The following is an 18,719-nucleotide window of genomic DNA, read 5'->3' on the forward strand; positions in this document are numbered from 1 at the left end:
CGGTGAGCATACTATTGTGACAGAGTGATTATTTTGTCTGTTGTAATTATTGTGTATGTTAAATGTAACGTTATTTTTGTAGATTAATTATTTAATAGTTTCACACACACAGACACACACACACTCATTCACTCACTCAGTGTTATTGTAATAGTCAGGGAGCCAAGTTAGATTTACTCTTGTATGTAGTTGTATAGTTTAAGCCGATGGCAGTAAAGTATTTTAGGTATCTTCCTGTTGGACTTGTTTGCTGACTAAACCAGGCAACCGGCTAACTGTGAAGTTTTTGTATTTTTATCTGTAGCAGACGAGTTTTGCTGCGGGATAGATGCATCGCTTTGTTATGTAGAATACGCACCAATCAGGAGCGTACAGCAATCCTTTTGTCATACTGCGCATGCGTTATCCGTTATTATTGACATTGCCAACGGAACTAGAGAACTGATGACTTGGAAAATAAAGAATCTAGAAAACCAACGTGACGTTTTCCTTCTTGCAAATGCGATCCTCTGAACGAGCTACCAGAAAGTTCAGCAAGGTTACACTATGACTATGAATGTTGATGAATAGTCCTAGATTTAACCATGGCCAACCCCAAACAAGAAGGATTTTCACCAATCGAAAGATATACGGCTACAAGATTCAACACAAATAACATAAAATGAAGCTTGTCCACCATTCTGATTCAACACAGGTGTAAAACACTCGGTGTTCCCATTCAACAGAATGTCTGCGCGTAGCCTTTCAGTCCTATAAACCTTGCAATAGTACTTAGTAGATAGTGCTACTCATCCTGCCTAGTGTCTATACATGTTTTACGGAATTGCGCTACACAATATATCACTGCCATTCAAAACAAGAAGGGCAAAGCCCATACGACTCACATGCTTGACCTTGACCTTTACATGATCTTGACCTTCAGGGTCAAGGTCAAATAACTAAACCTAGCAATGACATCATACACTAAGAACTGCTTTACAGTTACACATTTTTCCTACCAAAATACATGTGACCTTGACCCAAGGTCAAGGTTATCCAAGGTCATGCAACACAAAGCTGTTAATTCAAGACATAGGAAGTACAATGGTGCTTATTGGCTCTTTCTACCATGAGATATGGTCACTTTTAGTGGTTCACTACCTTATTTTGGTCACATTTCATAAGGGTCAAAGTGACCTTGACCTTGATCATATGTGACCAAATGTGTCTCATGATGAAAGCATAACATGTGCTCCACATAATTTTTAAGTTTGAAACAGTTATCTTCCATAGTTCAGGGTCAAGGTCACTTCAAAATATGTATACAATCCAACTTTGAAGAGCTCCTGTGACCTTGACCTTGAAGCAAGGTAAACCAAACTGGTATCAAAAGATGGGGCTTACTTTGCCCTATATATCATATATAGGTGAGGTATTCAATCTCAATAACTTCAGAGAAAATGGGAAAAATGTGAAAAATAGCTGTTTTTTAGACAACATTTATGGCCCCTGCGACCTTGACCTTGAAGCAAGGTCAAGATGCTATGTATGTTTTTTGGGGCCTTGTCATCATACACCATCTTGCCAAATTTGGTACTGATAGACTGAATAGTGTCCAAGAAATATCCAACGTTAAAGTTTTCCGGACGGCCGGCCGGCCGGACGGACGGACGGACGGACGGACGGACGACTCGGGTGAGTACATAGACTCACTTTTGCTTCGCATGTGAGTCAATAAACACCGTTCACATGAAGTTCAAACGTGTAGATCTATAGGTTACGTCGTGATCGACATCAGCTGAACAGGATTTCTATGTCGGTGGAACCTGATGGAAAAGCACTCAGACTCTCCTCACGCAAGTTCACCGTTGTCATCTCACACACCGAACACTTTGCAAAACAAAATGACAGAAACACAATGCGACAAGAACTCTATGAACTTTTTGAGTCCTAGATTTCATTCCTTCCGTATCCGATTCTCATCCGCTCAGATCTAACAGGGTTACCATAGGTATCTACTTCCGACCGATTTTCCCAGTCACATCAATGACGATGTGCGCACGTCACCACAACAGAAGGAATGCCATTCATACTCGGGCCAGTCATTAACCGGTTGATGACGCGACTTTACGGACCAATCGTTTTGTCACGAGATTTGATTTGCGTCATCGGCTCCGCGGCGCGAAAATTTGCCTTGTGTCGTCTGCTTCGCCAGAGCCCCCGCAGAGCGAAACTGCAACTTTGTTGCGAAAAAGTACGTCATACGTTTCTTACAAAAAGGTCAAAAAACTTTATGAACAGAGTTGTTTGATTGAAATGGATGTTACTAAATGTTTTTGGAAGTGTATTTTGATAGTTCGGACTAAGTCTTCTGGCACTTTTTAATCGAAAAGGAGAAAATCTTATCAGTCGAATTTAGATACCAAGTTTTGAGTGGGTAGTCTAGATCTATCTAAATCCGACCACCTCGCAGAGAATGCAAAACGCTGTACAAAATCCCATTAAAATCATTGATTGTTTACGTTTATGACTCTTGAAAAATCGTACGTTTATGACTCTTGAAAAATCGTATGAACACGGGAAGGTATCAGATTGTGTATCTATAATGTCCAGTGAATCTTGTTTTGATAAAGTAAAAGCAACCACTCCATCCACTTCATGACAGGTGCGCGCGCTCTTGTCTTGCTAAACTGATGAATAGAAACCAACATCGCAAGTGCGTGGGTGGGTGCTTGTCAGTGTTTGCGAGCATTGTAGGCCCTAAGCCTCAGTAATAGTAATAAGTGTTTCGCTCAACGAAAGTCACGAAGTTGTGTGTTTGTGTGTGCGAGTGTGTATGTGTGCGTTTGCGTGTGACAGAATCGTATTTAGCCTCACATGATCTTGATTTCTTGTATAGATACATCTAGGAACAAGCAATTTTATTGGGATGACAGAAAAAGGACAGAAGAGATTTAATATTCACAAACACCTCATCCTGGACGGTCATTACTCTAACTACACACTCAAAACAAGCCGGAAAGAAACATTACGTTCACTGTCATTGTTCTGAGTAGATTTCGGTCGGATTTAGATACCCCCCGGTCGGATTTAGGTTCCCACACCTACCTCCAATGTTTACCGACAAACGCTTCTTTAATAAGGCCAACAAAAAAAAGTTGTATGTTTCTGGTCACCCGACCCTACCTTTTTTTTCCCGCCGACCCTAGACTTTTTTTTTATTGCATTTGTAAAAGAAAAAAGAAGAAGAAAAGCGTCAAAACGAACGTAACAGACGGCAGACGACAAAAGGGGGATAACCCCGCATCCCTTTTGTCTGATTTGTTTTGTAATGTGTTGTCTTTCTCTTTGTATAGTAAGTCCAGTATCTTTGCGTCACTGTATAGTCTAGTTATGTTTTACCCTGACCAAAAACAAAAAAAACAAAAAGAAATCCCTACCTAGATCTACCTACCCTATTTTTTGTAGCGGGGGGGGCCTAACGAAAAGTAACGACACAGACAGCTATTTAAAACAAGATTTGCGTACGGAAAACGCCGGTCTTACCAGACAAGACATATTTGCTAAACTTTACGATTTAGAGCCTTGAGAATAAAACAACGATCTCAATCGGTGGGAATACACCACTAAACAGTTCCGACGTTTACATGGAACAAAGAAGGAAAATCACGTGACCGCACAGACGCCTCTCATTGGCTGCGTCATTTTTTCGAGGAAACAAATCGTCTGCAACACAGCTTTGCGTATGTTCTGCGACTGACGAGTCAGACACTTGTGTTTATTTTGTTGTTTTGTCGATGTAAATTCAGCGATTATCGATTTTAACAATGGCATGTCACTGCCCGATGATTGATTGTGACAACGGAAGCTACCGTCTTCAAAATGGAAAGCTAAACTTTGCAAGATTCACCAGGTTCCACACGAGTCTGTGCTGTTCATGCCAACCACCGTTCAGGTAAGCGCAACACTGTAAGTTGTAACAGTTCTTGATCAACTTATTTTATTGCCTGACATTCATGAAATTTATCGTTTTTTTCTGCAAATTCCATAGCATGATTATAAAACCGTTTAGCTAGACCTGCATTTATACAGCTTTGAACGTTACAAAAGCTGCACACCCGCACTGCATGAAATACTTGTTTGAATCTGCCGTGCATGAGATCAAAACATGTGGCTCACTTTCTGTGTCAGTGTGTTTCCGTTTCTTGTTTTTGTTTGTTTTACTTCATGTTGTTAGAGCATGGCTGTGATTAAAAAGCAATAAAAAATTGCTTTGTAGAGCCATAAATTGTTAAATCTGATATGCATCTGTCTGTTTTCAACAGCTTGCATCCGCATCCAACACACAAGAAGAACCCAGCACAAGCTTTTTTTTTCACCTGCAAGGGTTTGTTCTCAACACTTTCTTGATGGCACACCAACTGCAGAGAACTCTTTCCCAACACAAAACTTGGGATACCCTGGATTTCAACACAGAGTAAGTTTTTTTTAAATAACTTTCTTGTTATATTTTGTGTGTGTACGCAGTAAAGAAGATGGGAAAGGTGTTGAATGTATTTGTTCACACATGCTGTTCCTAGTATCACTATGATGTGTCTGTGCCTTACAGCTTGAGTGATTTAATTGACTTTTCGTCTGTTCGTGTGTTTTGAAATCTGAACAAGAATGAATATCAATCAATATCAATATATGAGGCTTATGAATGTGGGAAGCCAAGCTAAGTTTTATGTGGGTGGTTTGTTTCCAGAGTGCGATTTGATCAACATTAGGAGAGCTCTCCATAGAAGCCAAAGGAACAAAAACAAGTGTACCGGGGAATTCACAGGGGGAGTTCTGTATTGCACTGAAAATGACTACAGTGGGTCCAAATGACCACCTTTATAAGTTGAAGTTGGGAGCATTGAACCCAAACGGACAACATATGTGGAGAACCCTGCATGAAGATGTAATACTACCATAAATACTGACAGAATGAACCCTGTTTGGCAATGTTTCAGACAGCAAGAGTGCTGATAGACATACCCCGACCAGAGCACCGGCTAGGCAGAAGAAAATGGGCAATGCGAGATCTGGAATTCCAGTTTGAGACGTGCCAGGCCCAAGAATCATCAAGGGAGAGGAATGGTGCAGTTAGTTGATTGCCAGAAAAGTGTGACTCTAGCCCTGAACAAGACCCATTCACAACAGAAACATTTCTGGGTGCTCTTGTTTTTGCTTATTTGTTGATAGTTTTTTTGTTTTTTTATAAGCAGATGCCAACTTAATGCACACCCGTTATGCACAATCTTATTGCAATGATTAAGCTGACTAAGGAGAACAATAGACTGATGTTCAAACTACAGATTGCAAACATGGCTAAGAAAAAGAACGCAGACAGGAAAAATCCATGGTTATTCAGAAATCTGATTTCTCGCAGAACATATCATATTGCACTGGTATAGCCACGACCAGTCTCTTACAATTAATTCATGGTTTTAGTGTCACCCTTTGCAACAAGAAGATGGCAGGAAAAAGTCAAAAATTCTAAAAAGACAAGAATTTTTAGCGATCAACCAATGAGTATTGACCCTAAACGTTATAGTATAGATGAGATGTTGTTTATGCAACAGAGACGAGGATTAGACCTTCAGGATCTAGCCTATCGGTTTCGCTAATATAGGCAGAATAAAGTACATCTACATGTCACCAGAGTGGCCAAGAGCAACCTACTGGTTTGTTTTCATTTGTTTGAATGTTTCTCTCTTCTTCCTGCGCACAGTCTTCTCTCCATAATTTTCATGTCCCCTGTGCATACCATAACATGTTCTGAGGAAAAATGTTTGTTTGGCTCACTTTCTGTGTGTGTCTTTATTGATGTTTGTATGATGCAATGAGTGTGTCAGAACAAAATCTGAGTTCTCGTACTTTGAAAGGGAGAATGAGAGACAAGACAAAGCATTACAGCACAAAGTCAAACATATCAGCACTTGCAAACAAAATGCACACAATACAGTCAGCTCAAAAAACTTTACTTATGTTGATAAACGTTATCACTAGCAGCAGATCAAATCTGATGACTTCATCCACTTGGCAATGAACATATTGGGAAGAAAGATATCTAGTTTTATATATTTATATATATATATATACCAAAAACACAAATGTAGTACAGTAAAAGTCATATATAATGGTGTACACAGGAGCCTTCCTTTTCAGAACTCCAAACAATAATCTGATAAAAAAAAAAATCCACTACAGAAAAAGAGGGAGTCTTAAAATGTAGGAAAATTTACATAGGTTTTGACAAGACAAACATTCATATTTTAGATGCGACCCACCCTACTACCTTTCAGGCTGAAAACTTACAGAAATGAAGCAGCTGTTCAACAATGTTGCTCTGCCCATTACATGTGTAACGAGTAGAGCTTAATGCCTGGATCTGGCAAAGCTTTTACATGAGTTGACAAATTGTTGAAATTATTAGAGTCTCAGGATTGTTTACTTTGTGGAAGGGTTGCTCTCCTTGTTTATCTGTGTGGTTTCATAATTAAGAGGAAAAAGCTGTTTTGTTAATACCGCTTTCCCTACTTCTACTAGTTCCTCCTCCTAAGTGCATCCTGTTGCTGCCTGTATCAAAACGGGCAATTGGATTACTTTGGGAACAGGAGGTTGTGATGGCTGGCTCTGGGTAACAGGTGGTTGTGATGGCTGACTCTTGGAGACAGGTAGAAGTCTCTTTCTGGTTTTGACAAAGATGCAATCAGGGGCTTCCTCCTCCAAAATGACTTGCAGCCTGTTGCATATGGTCAAAACACTGCCAAAAGGGAGAAAAAAAGAAAATAATCAATATGAGAAAGAGAAAGGAGACAACAACTTTTACTAAAGCATCATTTAGGACAATTTACCAAGTTGTACATAACAAATTGCTCACAAATTTGAGTGCAACTTGCATGAAGAGCATTGCAAAATTAAGACAGTTGCAGGGATGGCCAGATCTCAAAATCTTAACTTGCCAGACAGGTGAGTCATTTCAAGAAAGTCCAGTCCACCAAAAAGAATTGCTTGCCGGGTACAAACCACAGTTGCTATATAACTGCATTGTTTATATAACGTTTTGAAACTAGAGTATACAACCAGAAGTGTTGCATTTGACGAGAATTTTCACTAGCCAACCAGGCGAGTTGCCAAGCGGTTTTAACTAGCACAGCGGATTTTTTGTACTCGCCTCTGGCCATTAGTCAGATGATTTGATCATCCCTGAATTTAGAAAGTCTGTTCAGTCATTGCTGATTAACTGTATCACTATCAGTATCACTGCACTTTTCAAAAATTATATGTATATGACAGCGACAGGCATAATTTTAGTGTGTATTAATACTAGTATGCTGGTTTTTCAGATTTTGACACATTCCCTGTTCACTGAAACCAAAATGTTGTTAGGCTGCACTGCCATCTTGCAATTCAACTTGAACCATTCTCTTTTTCAAAAGTAAAGTGCAAATATGACATTTAAAAAAGTAGAGAGGTTTCCTACCTGTAAGCCTTTCCTCCTTAAAACTCGTTGACGAGGCGATGCATGAGGTCGAGCTCACACTCACAGGCAGCCGGCGATGAAGACGCTTGGCCACAGGAATCGCCCATCTTGCTGCCTTTCAATCCAGTTGTGATGATGAATGGATCAGGATAAAGCACCCATTTCACATACACTTCTGCTTGTACTCCCGAAGAAGCACCCTCTCTGCATTTTCTGCTTCACGGTCGACAGGAATCCCATCTCCCAAGTTCCAAAGCAGGAAAAGCTCTAAAACAAAAAGGCCTTGAGATCAAATCACAGTTTTTCGCACCTGTGGAAGGCATTCTTTTTCCCCCTCATCACCATTTTGTATGTAAACGTACAAAATACTTACTCACTGACTCAGCCTGAGGTAAGCTTAGCAGCTATATACAAACTGGCAGTGGCAACTTAGTATGCATGTTTGTTGTTTCTTATCTTGCCCATGGAAAACTTTTGCATACACTATCGCAACATGTAGCCTATGCATCACGAATCGGAATATAGTTATGCTTCATAGTAAGTTAGATTCCGTGGACAGATCAACGGCACATATTCAAGTTTTTGACTTTAATCAACTGAAAAGTTAAGCGTATCTGAAGAGAGAGCACTTACTAAGTTACTGTTAGTGTTACAACTTACAGGGCGGAAAACCGGTCTTGGGAATGAACAACACATCGCATCATTGCAAAGAGTAAATAACGAAAGAAATAAAACTTACCTAGCTACAAGTTCCTCGTGTGCACCTTCCACACTCGTTTTCCGTACACACGACAAGGTTTTCGATGCTTCAGTGCTCCACAGTCGCACCTTCTGGATGGAAATCTCGCTCAAATCGCACATGTTTCAAGTTGCTGAGAAGCTAGCACGACGCGTTGTTTACTCGAAAAAATGCTACGCATGCGCACTGTCGCAATGGCCGCGGAACTGTTTAGTGGTGTATTAGATACCCTTACCCTAACGGTCATGCGACACAGATTAAATGTCGCCGAGCCTCACCGACCGAGTTGATATTTCTTCCCTCCTAGCTTAACGACTGCGTTCACATTCACTTGCTTCATATTCTCCAACTGTCTACATTTACATGTACATACTTTACGTACAGCCCTGGATTCAGACACTCACCATTCTTTGAAAAAGATGTTCCGCCTTCCCGCTCCGCAATCGTGCCCTTCAAAAACGTCCCAGAGATGGCGCTTTGAATGACGTCAGCGTGTTATGTAAGCTTAGTAGCCTCCCTTGACTAAACCGTTCTGAAGAAATCGGTTATTGATTTTGGTAGATTGCAGACATCTGAAATTCGACGAAAATTAATGTAGACTGAAAACTAATTGTGGCCATGTCGGTCAAAGTTAGATTTGATCATGATCAGTGCAATGTGCTAGATAAGCTTACTCAAAAACAAGAGACATAGGGACACAGACATTGGGTCGAGTAGGCCTACCCCCCAAAAATGAAATGCACGGAAACGAAGTTCCCGTGATAAAATCGACAAGAAATCAGGGGCGGATTAGTTCATTCTATGGGGGGGGGGGGGGGGGGGGTTCCAAAAGTATATTGTGAAGATATGGGTGTGAAGGCGCGAAGCGCTGAGCCCACGGCGCGCAGCGCCTAGCTTGCTAGGGGGGTCCGGCGGCATGCCCCCCCGGAAAAAGTTTGAAAAAAAGGATGCAAAATGGTGCATTCTGAGGATAATCATTACCAGTTTCAGGCAGCCCTCTTTTTATATTTAGTCAAGTTTTGACTAAATATTTTAACATCGAGGGGGAATCGAAACGAGGGTCGTGGTGTATGTGCGTGCGTGTGTGTGTCTGTGTGTGTGTGTAGAGCGATTCAGACTAAACTACTGGACCGATCTTTATGAAATTTGACATGAGAGTTCCTGGGTATGAAATCCCCATACGTTTTTTTCATTTTTTTTTATAAATGTCTTTGATGACGTCATATCCGGCTTTTCGTGAAAGTTGAGGCGGCACTGTCACGCCCTCATTTTTCAACCAAATTGGTTGAAATTTTGGTCAAGTAATCTTCGACGAAGCCCGGACTTCGGTATTGCTTATACTTATTATAGGAAATGTAGCAGTTTTCCTATTGCATTGAATGTTTGTTTATTTACCCGGCGGAAAACCGTGAAAGTTGTAGATAATAAACAAGACGTGAGTCTTTTATGCGGCTCTACAGATTTGTTGTTTAGTGTGTGCACCTGTTATTTTCTCCTTTCCGGATCTAGTTTTGGCCTCGCGTTGTGTTCATTTTTCCCTAGTGCGTGCAACTAAAATCTGCTAGTGCGCTATATTTATCCTCTTCCATCTAAAATTGCCGAGTTAGCTTATCTTTCCAAAAAGGTTAAATCAGTGAGAAGAAGTGACGACTCAGGTATCGACGAAAATCATTCTAAATGGGAGAAACAGTTCTTCCCTCTTTGGGCTAAGTTTTTAAGGTTAGTCTAAGACTTTAGAAGTTACTATTTTGACTTTAGTGAGAACGGGACAGAGTCACTGACGACTCTCCCTATTCGTCACCAAAGTTGTTTGTCCCTAACCTAATTCCAGTTTCCCCTTTTACAAAGTACCGTGCGCAAAACAGGCGGGACACCAAAAACACAGGAGCTTACCTAGAATTGCGCAGGTCACCTAAGGTTTAATCTACCACACCTAGCTAGCTAATTTAGGACCGTTCAATCAAACGCACGCCGACGTTCTAACAGTCCGGTTGTTTACTTCTGACTATCTACGGAATTTCTCTCCTACATATCTTTTGGACCTTTACTGTTGTTTGAAGTAAACAATCAGTAACATGCGCGGTCGTCCTTTGAAGCTGGCTATACCTAAGCTGTCCTAATTTACGAAAAGGTAGAAAGAATCTCTAAGTTCTTTTATCGTTACGCTGTGTTTCCCCTACACTATCCCTTCAATAGAATGCGAAGTCTCTTCTTCTTGTCCCTATTCTAAATCTTGATCTAGTCTACCTTGTCTTTACTCTCTCCCTATTCTAATCCCTAACCTAGCGCCCTCAGTCTATGTCCTTATTCTAACCCATCCTATTCTGTTCTAAAGCCTGTCCTAATGCGTGTAGTAACTTCGTTTTACACTGTCTTTTATACCAATCTGCATGGCAACGCAAACAAACACACAGAACCAGAGGCAGATTGGCTGACCGAAAAAGAACATTAACCGCACTACTTTCAAAACATTACGCGGACAATGTAGTCCGTCCTTTTTCCTTTATCTTTACACTTGCTGATCACAACAAGCGCTCTTTTAATAACTGTTCGTAATATTTAAGCAACCTACAACACTATCTTCATCAAAGAAACCTTGTCTCTCCTCTCTTTTACAATTCCTATCCTTTCTGATCTAACGATGATTTCTTCCGGCGATCGTTGTTTCCAACCCTACGAACAATCATCATATTCCTGTTACGTTATTAACCAAAATAACATCTTGTGGTCATCAAATTACATCCATTTTTCATCCGAATGATTCTCAGGTCACGTGAAGTCGTCTTTCACAATTAACTATTTCTACAATTCTCCTTGATTTTGTGCTGAAATGATCAGCCTTCTACTACCCTGAAAGATAAAATTAAAAGCTAATATTAGATCTTTGATCACAGCCACCAAAATGTAGCCTTCTACTACCCTGAAAGATAAAAGCTAATATTAGATCTTTGATCACAGCCACCAAAATGTAGCCTTCTACTACCCTGAAAGATAAGCTAATATTAAATCCTTGGTCACGGCCACCAAAATGTAGCCTTCTACTACCCTGAAAGATAAGCTAATATTAAATCCTGGTCACGGCCACCAAAATGTAGGTATTGCATTTCAGCTTGTATCAAATGAGCAATTTTGACATTGTAGCCACTGATAACGCATGCGTCACGTGCAGAGCTCACTTGTGGCAATGGACGAAAGGTCGACGACCAAATAAACATTTTCTGCAGTTTGGTGGATATCCTTGAAGCCATATAACTAAATTAACCAAATATTACAAGCTATGCGTTTCATTTTTGGAACAGTATACCTCTGACTATGCACGAAACAAACGGCTGTGGTTCACAAGAACTCTAACGATGGCTTTTGACTGTTCAGAGGAAAAACGGCACGGTTGGCCTAGTGGTAAGGCGTCCGCCCCGTGATCGGGAGGTCGTGGGTTCGAACCCCGGCCGGGTCATACCTAAGACTTTAAAAGTGGCAATCTAGTGGCTGCTCCGCCTGGCGTCTGGCATCATGGGGTTAGTGCTCGGACTGGTTGGTCCGGTGTCAGAATAATGTGACTGGGTGAGACATGAAGCCTGTGCTGCGACTTCTGTCTTGTGTGTGGCGTTATATGTCAAAGCAGCACCGCCATGATATGGCCCTTCGTGGTCGGCTGGGCGTTAAGCAAACAAACAAACAAACAAACTGTTCAGAGGAACTGGCGATAGACATAAACCGTCGTCTGCTACGAGAACCACGACCTTGCGTGACCCTGCTTCCGGGCTTTTCTTTTTTCAAACTTTCAAAACTTCGAATTGTACTGATCTTGTCTTGATTTAAGAATGTTTGTATAACAAGCTGTCAATTTATTATTTAGATTTTAAAAGTTAGGTCTAGGGCCAAAACGCACCACGGTCCGATTGTCTCTGACACAATCCGCAAAATTAATTCTTTGAAAATTGCTCGCTCTTTACGTAGGGCACCTAGGATGTTCCCGTTTGGTGAGCGTTCAAATGGAAGGGTGTTTGTACTGTGTGTAAAAGCCTGACAGTATCTGTGATGGTTTACGGGAGGCTTACTGTGCCTTTAATTGTTTACCATAGAACCAATTCTTCACATTCTTCTCGGGTTCTTATCTTTGAATGATTGTTGCTCTGCTAAACAGAAACGGTTTTTGGCTCACGTAAGTGTAGCCTATGCGATCGTAACTTTGTCTGTCTGTGCGTGCGTGTGTGTGTCTGTGTGTATGTCTGGGGTAGAAACTTTAACATTTGACTAAACACACGCACGCACAGACAGACAAAGTTACGATCGCATTTAACATTTGACTAAACACCGAAATACTCATTTCACCTGGTTATTTTTCAAGCAACATCTTCAAAGTATTGAAGCAATGATCAACATTTTGTCGGCATGTGTGTAGTTAAAGTGTGTATCCAAAGAAAACGGGTGGTGGTTTTTTTGGGGGGGGGGGGGGGGGGTAAAAACAGCTGACTGATTTGTGTCGTGTGTGGTATGTAGACCAGGTCAGGGGTCAAGGTTAGGTCAGATCGCGTGAAGGATTGTGGTATAGATACAGTATAAGTTATCACCGAGCTGCAGTTCGCCGATTCGGAGAAGACGATTTCACATTGTTCGGTTTCGTAGCTCCAGAAAAATAGACAAGGAAGATACCAAAGAAGATTTCCTACAGGTTAATCTGCACAGCGTGTTTCCAGTGTCTGCGCGAGTAAGCGCTGTCGAAAGCGCAGTGTCGATCTGTCCATCTGGCAGTCGTGTCCCCGTAAGTAGGCTACAGACAGACAGATCTAGATCTAGTGTCTCGCACTCTTGCACCGTGTCACCGATATGCTTACTGTGTGTGTGTATGTGTGACGGAGTGATTGAGTTTGTGTTACTGTTTGTCGATTTCTTACGTGAGCCTTGAAGGCTTTGCCTCTTGTTTTCCTTTGGGAGCAACAAACATTTTAAGATGAGTCAAACCATCGAATCGACGAGCGCAGAGATCTAGTGGATAAGACGCAGACCTCCCAGGCGGACGGTCGTGGGTTCAAATGCAGGCAGCGCATTTCCGATCTCCCAGGTCAACTTATGTGCAGACCTGCTAGTGCCTTATTCCACTTCGTGTGTAAACTCAAGCACTAGACATAGTGCGTACGGAAACAAATCCTGCATAACTCATGTCAGAGTTCGGTAGGTTGTAGAAACACGAACATACCCAGCATGCCTTCCTCGAAAGAGGCGTATGGCTGCCTACATGGCACGATAAAAACGGTCATGCACGTAAGAATCCGATCCTGCAAAAAACACGAGTAACCGTGGAAGTTTGAGCCCATGAACGCAAAAGAAAAAGGAGAAGAAGAAAAATAATTTGTTTTAAAAACATCAGGTATCGTCGATTTGTGTCTGGGTTTTTTTTCTTCTATTTGTCAACTATTTAAGTCTTACAGCTCGAAGTTTTTGTGAATGGCTCGTTTTTTCCTGAATCAAATGTTGAAATAGTTTAACCTTTCTTTTTTTAATTCTTGATGTCTGACCGTCAGCAGTCTTCTGTTTCAGATTCAACACCTTCGGACTGCTACTCCCAACGCCTTTTCGCCAGCAATAGGAATGCAGTGAGTTCAAAAAAAGACCCCATCAACCCAACTCCTGCTATTAAACTTTTAACAGCAGGCTGTACATATAAATCTTATGGGACTGAAAAATGTACGACTATCCATAGGAAGAGGTCTTTTAAATGAAGATGCGCACACCACCCTTCACGTAAAACAGGAATCGGTTCCTGTGACGTAAACCCCACGGCCAATATTCAGTGGGCATTTATATTCAGATCGTTTCTTAACAGACATCAGAGACATCTGCCACTGCTGTCAGTGGCTCCCAAATGCAATTTCTTGAATCTGTGGTTATTAGTAATAAACTGATCTTTATCGTATACAAAACACATCAGCCACAGCTTGGAAAGAAACTGCTCATCGGGCTGTGCAAAATGTGTGGGCTTTTAACTGTCGTCAAATCAGAAAATTCGCACATCATCCTAGTTGACTAATTTGGAGAATGTGTTAAACAGATCATTTGTTTTCTAATAGGAAGAGGTAAACGTGTGCTCTGTTCAATAGTTGCTGCACTTTAATCTCAATTGCCAGACTTTGCAAACATTAAATTTGTTGACAACGACAGATTCGTTCTAAATATTACCCTTACCGCCATAAAAAAAATTAAAAAAAAGTGAAATGCATTTAACTCTTTGTTCACATATTTATAAAACGCATTTAATGTTATGATGTTAATGATGGGTATAAACATCCTTTAAATTGTATTAGACACTTTCCAAGATATGTGACCCTCCACCACAGAATGAGTCGCATGTCACCTTTGCATGATTTTCATATTTTTACATTTTCCTAAAGAGTTTGTTATGCTCTATCCAGTGGTGATAACCGTTTTAGAAAAGAGCGAAAACTGTTTGAGTTATAAGCCTGTGACTAAGGTGACCCTCACACTGTTACCAGACACCCCCCCCCCCCCCCCCAGACTTATGTTAAGCCTAGCGCAGAACCGAGCTAGGTGACATACGACTCATTTCGTGGTGGAGGGTGATATACGTGTGCAGACCGGCCCCCGTGGTGCAGTGGTTCGAACCCCATCAGGGTTATGTGGGTTTTTCAGGCTCCGACCGGTTCCTTCCCAGAGGGGAAGTGCTATGGTACCTATGAGAAGGTTTGGATCACACATGCGATGCATGGTCATTCACTTCACGAATTCGACTTTGGGGGTTGCCAGGGCATGCTATCCTTGCCAACACTGCAGGTGCAGCAGTTCTTCGGCCTGGTTGGTGCGAGGCTTTATTATGACAGTATAGGAGTAGAGTGCTGCCCTGTCACGTATCTCATACCATCATCATTATAATCATTCTCATATGTGACCCTCCACCACGAAATGAGTCGCATGTCACCTTTGCATGATTTTCATATTTTTACATTTTTCTAAAGAGTTTATTATGCTCTATCAAGTGGTGAAAACCGTTTTAGAAAAGAGCGAAAACTGTTTGAGTTATAAGCCTGTGACTAAGGTGACCCTCACACTGTTACCAGACACTCCCCGGACTTATATTAAGCCTAGCGCAGAACCGCGCGAGGTGACATGCGACTCATTTCGTGGTGGAGGGTCACATATCATATATATAAAAACGATTAAAAAAAAACACACAATAGTCTTGGCTCTTGTGACTCTCCATGCCTTGAGCTCTCATGGTGACTTAGGTCTCAATGTTCCTGTTTTTTTCGTAAAACATCCCCAAAAATCAAATTCACAAAAGCAAGATTTCTTTTGTTAAAATCAACAGAATGTTAAAACTTAACACGTTTTGCATGTCAATAAAAAGAAAAACCAAATTTGCATTACAAACAGTCAGTTTTGTTCCTCTATCTGCTCTGGCAATGATGATGTGGGATGCCGAACGGTGTAGCTGGTGTCATTCTCCTCAGAAGCCACGAAAGGCGGCATTGGAGCACATGATCAAACAAACAAACAAACAAACAAAATCATTCGAGTAACTCCTCAACACATTCCTTGCAAACTTTCGGAGCAAATCAATCTCTCATAGCAAGTCAATCTGCGGAAATAGACACGGAACATAATCCCTTCTCTGTACAGAAATTAGCAACACTGTCGTTACTTGGCATATGTTTAAGTGGAAGGAATCCCCTATCACTAATAAAAGCTCAAGGACAGATCTGTTAAAAGTTCTGTGTACAATTTGCTTTGCGGCATGCTAAACGTTCGTCAGGCAAATCAGATTTAGTTCAAAATGAACGGGTGTACAATAGTTTACACAGCTTGCATTACCAAATGTCAACATTTTCTCATTTATTTCTGACATTTAATTTTTCACTTTTCATAGCAAAGAAGAATTTGTATTATTGTTTCTTAGTTCTTCAGTACACTATTCGTACAATTAACAGTTTGTGCGTTCTTAGATGAAGTGTGTTTACCTCAATCATAAGTTGGAACACATCAAACTTTTCACCCACCTGAGGTCTTTAAACTTACCGGAACTGTAACATTTATTTATGTTCATTTATTGTGCACGTGTATGTTCAAGCATTCCTCTGATGGCTCATGTAGATTGTATTCGTGAAGACAGTACATACTAATACAACGTTTGTGTATTTAAAGTCTGAGTGTTTTTATAAATCAATTTTCCAGATTAACAATAGCTTGAGTTAGGACCTTAAATCACCAGAGAAATCCCGCTCTTCACAGAAGGTACAAAGGAACCCCCCTTTTAAGACCTTCAAAAATCTGAAAAAAACCAGGTCTTGAAAAGGAGGGAGTCTGAAATTGGAGGTAAATTTACAGAGGCCATGAAGAGAACATCTGAAAAAACAAGGTCTTGAAAAGAAGGGGGTCTTATAGAATGGGGGTAAATTTACAGAGATTATTAACAGAAAATGTGAGAACACGAGGTCTTAAAAGGGAGGGAGTCTAAAGTTGGGGCGTCTTACAAGGGAGGGAGTCTAAAGTTAGGGCGTCTTACAAGGGAGGGAGTCTAAAGTTGGGGCGTCTTACAAGGGAGGGAGTCTAAAGTTGGGGCGTCTTACAAGGGAGGGAGTCTAAAGTTGGGGCGTCTTACAAGAGAGGGAGTCTAAAGTTGGGGCGTCTTACAAGGGAGGGAGTCTAAAGTTGGGGCGTCTTAAAAGGGAGGGAGTCTAAAGTTGGGGCGTCTTACAAGGGAGGGAGTCTAAAGTTGGGGCGTCTTAAAAGGGAGGGAGTCTAAAGTTGGGGCGTCTTAAAAGGGAGGGAGTCTAAAGTTGGGGCGTCTTACAAGGGAGGGGGTCTAAAGTTGGGGCGTCTTAAAAGGGAGTGAGTCTAAAGTTGCGGCGTCTTACAAGGGAGGGAGTCTAAAGTTGGGGCGTCTTAAAAGGGAGGGAGTCTAAAGTTGGGGCGTCTTAAAAGGGAGGTAGTCTAAAGTTGGGGCGTCTTAAAAGGGAGGGAGTCTAAAGTTGGGGCATCTTACAAGGGAGGGAATCTAAAGTTGGGGCGTCTTACAAGGGAGGGAGTCTAAAGTTGGGGCGTCTTAAATGGGAGGGAGTCTAAAGTTGGGGCGTCTTAAAAGAGAGGGAGTCTAAAGTTGGGGCGTCTTAAAAGGGAGGGAGTCTAAAGTTGGGGCATCTTAAAAGGGAGGGAGTCTAAAGTTGGGGCGTCTTACAAGGGAGGGAGTCTAAAGTCGGGGCGTCTTACAAGGGAGGGAGTCTAAAGTTGGGGTGTCTTAAAAGGGAGAGAGTCTAAAGTTGGGGCGTCTTACAAGGGAGGGAGTCTAAAGTTTGGGCGTCTTAAAAGGGAGGGAGTCTAAAGTTGGGGCGTCTTACAAGGGAGGGAGTCTAAAGTTGGGGCGTCTTAAAAGGGAGGGAGTCTAAAGTTGGGGCGTCTTAAAAGGGAGGGAGTCAGTTGGGGCGTCTTACAAGGGAGGGAGTCTAAAGTTGGGGCGTCTTAAAAGGGAGGGAGTCTAAAGTTGGGGCGTCTTACAAGGGAGGGAGTCTAAAGTTGGGGCGTCTTACAAGGGAGGGAGTCTAAAGTTGGGGCGTCTTAAAAGGGAGGGAGTCTAAAGTTGGGGCGTCTTACAAGGAAGGGAGTCTAAAGTCGGGGCGTCTTTAAAGGGAGGGAGTCTAAAGTTGGGGCGTCTTAAAAGGGAGGGAGTCTAAAGTTGGGGCATCTTACAAGGGAGGGAATCTAAAGTTGGGGCGTCTTACAAGGGAGGGAGTCTAAAGTTGGGGCGTCTTAAATGGGAGGGAGTCTAAAGTTGGGGCGTCTTAAAAGAGAGGGAGTCTAAAGTTGGGGCGTCTTAAAAGGGAGTGAGTCTAAAGTTGGGGCATCTTAAAAGGGAGGGAGTCTAAAGTTGGGGCGTCTTACAAGGGAGGGAGTCTAAAGTCGGGGCGTCTTACAAGGGAGGGAGTCTAAAGTTGGGGTGTCTTAAAAGGGAGGGAGTCTAAAGTTGGGGCGTCTTACAAGGGAGGGAGTCTAAAGTTTGGGCTTCTTAAAAGGGAGGGAGTCTAAAGTTGGGGCGTCTTACAAGGGAGGGAGTATAAAGTTGGGGCGTCTTAAAAGGGAGGGAGTCTAAAGTTGGGGCGTCTTAAAAGGGAGGGAGTCAGTTGGGGCGTCTTACAAGAGAGGGAGTCTAAAGTTGGGGCGTCTTAAAAGGGAGGGAGTCTAAAGTTGGGGCGTCTTACAAGGGAGGGAGTCTAAAGTTGGGGCGTCTTACAAGGGAGGGAGTCTAAAGTTGGGGCGTCTTAAAAGGGAGGGAGTCTAAAGTTGGGGTGTCTTAAAAGGGAGGGAGTCTAAAGTTAGGGCGTCTTAAAAGGGAGGGAGTCTAAAGTTGGGGCGTCTTAAAAGGGAGGGAGTCTAAAGTTGGGGCGTCTTAAAAGGGAGGGAGTCTAAAGTTGGGGTGTCTTAAAAGGGAGGGAGTCTAAAGTTGGGGCGTCTTACAAGGGAGGGAGTCTAAAGTTGGGG

The 18,719-nt window shown here is 42.0% G+C and overlaps 2 long non-coding RNA genes across 2 annotated transcripts; one reads left to right on the plus strand and one right to left on the minus strand.

Moving 5' to 3' along the window:
• The first annotated feature begins 3,586 nt into the window (after positions 1-3,586).
• On the plus strand, positions 3,587-5,683 carry LOC138976157 (uncharacterized). The gene is made up of 3 exons (XR_011458888.1): positions 3,587-3,934; positions 4,305-4,456; positions 4,977-5,683. It is a non-coding gene; the product is annotated as an uncharacterized lncRNA (long non-coding RNA).
• Positions 5,684-5,803: 120 nt separating this feature from the next.
• Positions 5,804-8,449, minus strand: LOC138976156 (uncharacterized). The gene is made up of 3 exons (XR_011458887.1): positions 8,232-8,449; positions 7,493-7,759; positions 5,804-6,772 (listed from the first exon to the last, which is right to left on the minus strand). It is a non-coding gene; the product is annotated as an uncharacterized lncRNA (long non-coding RNA).
• Between the last annotated feature and the right edge of the window lie 10,270 nt (positions 8,450-18,719).

This window comes from Littorina saxatilis, linkage group LG9 (genome assembly GCF_037325665.1).
Source record: "Littorina saxatilis isolate snail1 linkage group LG9, US_GU_Lsax_2.0, whole genome shotgun sequence".
NCBI lineage: Eukaryota > Metazoa > Mollusca > Gastropoda > Littorinimorpha > Littorinidae > Littorina > Littorina saxatilis.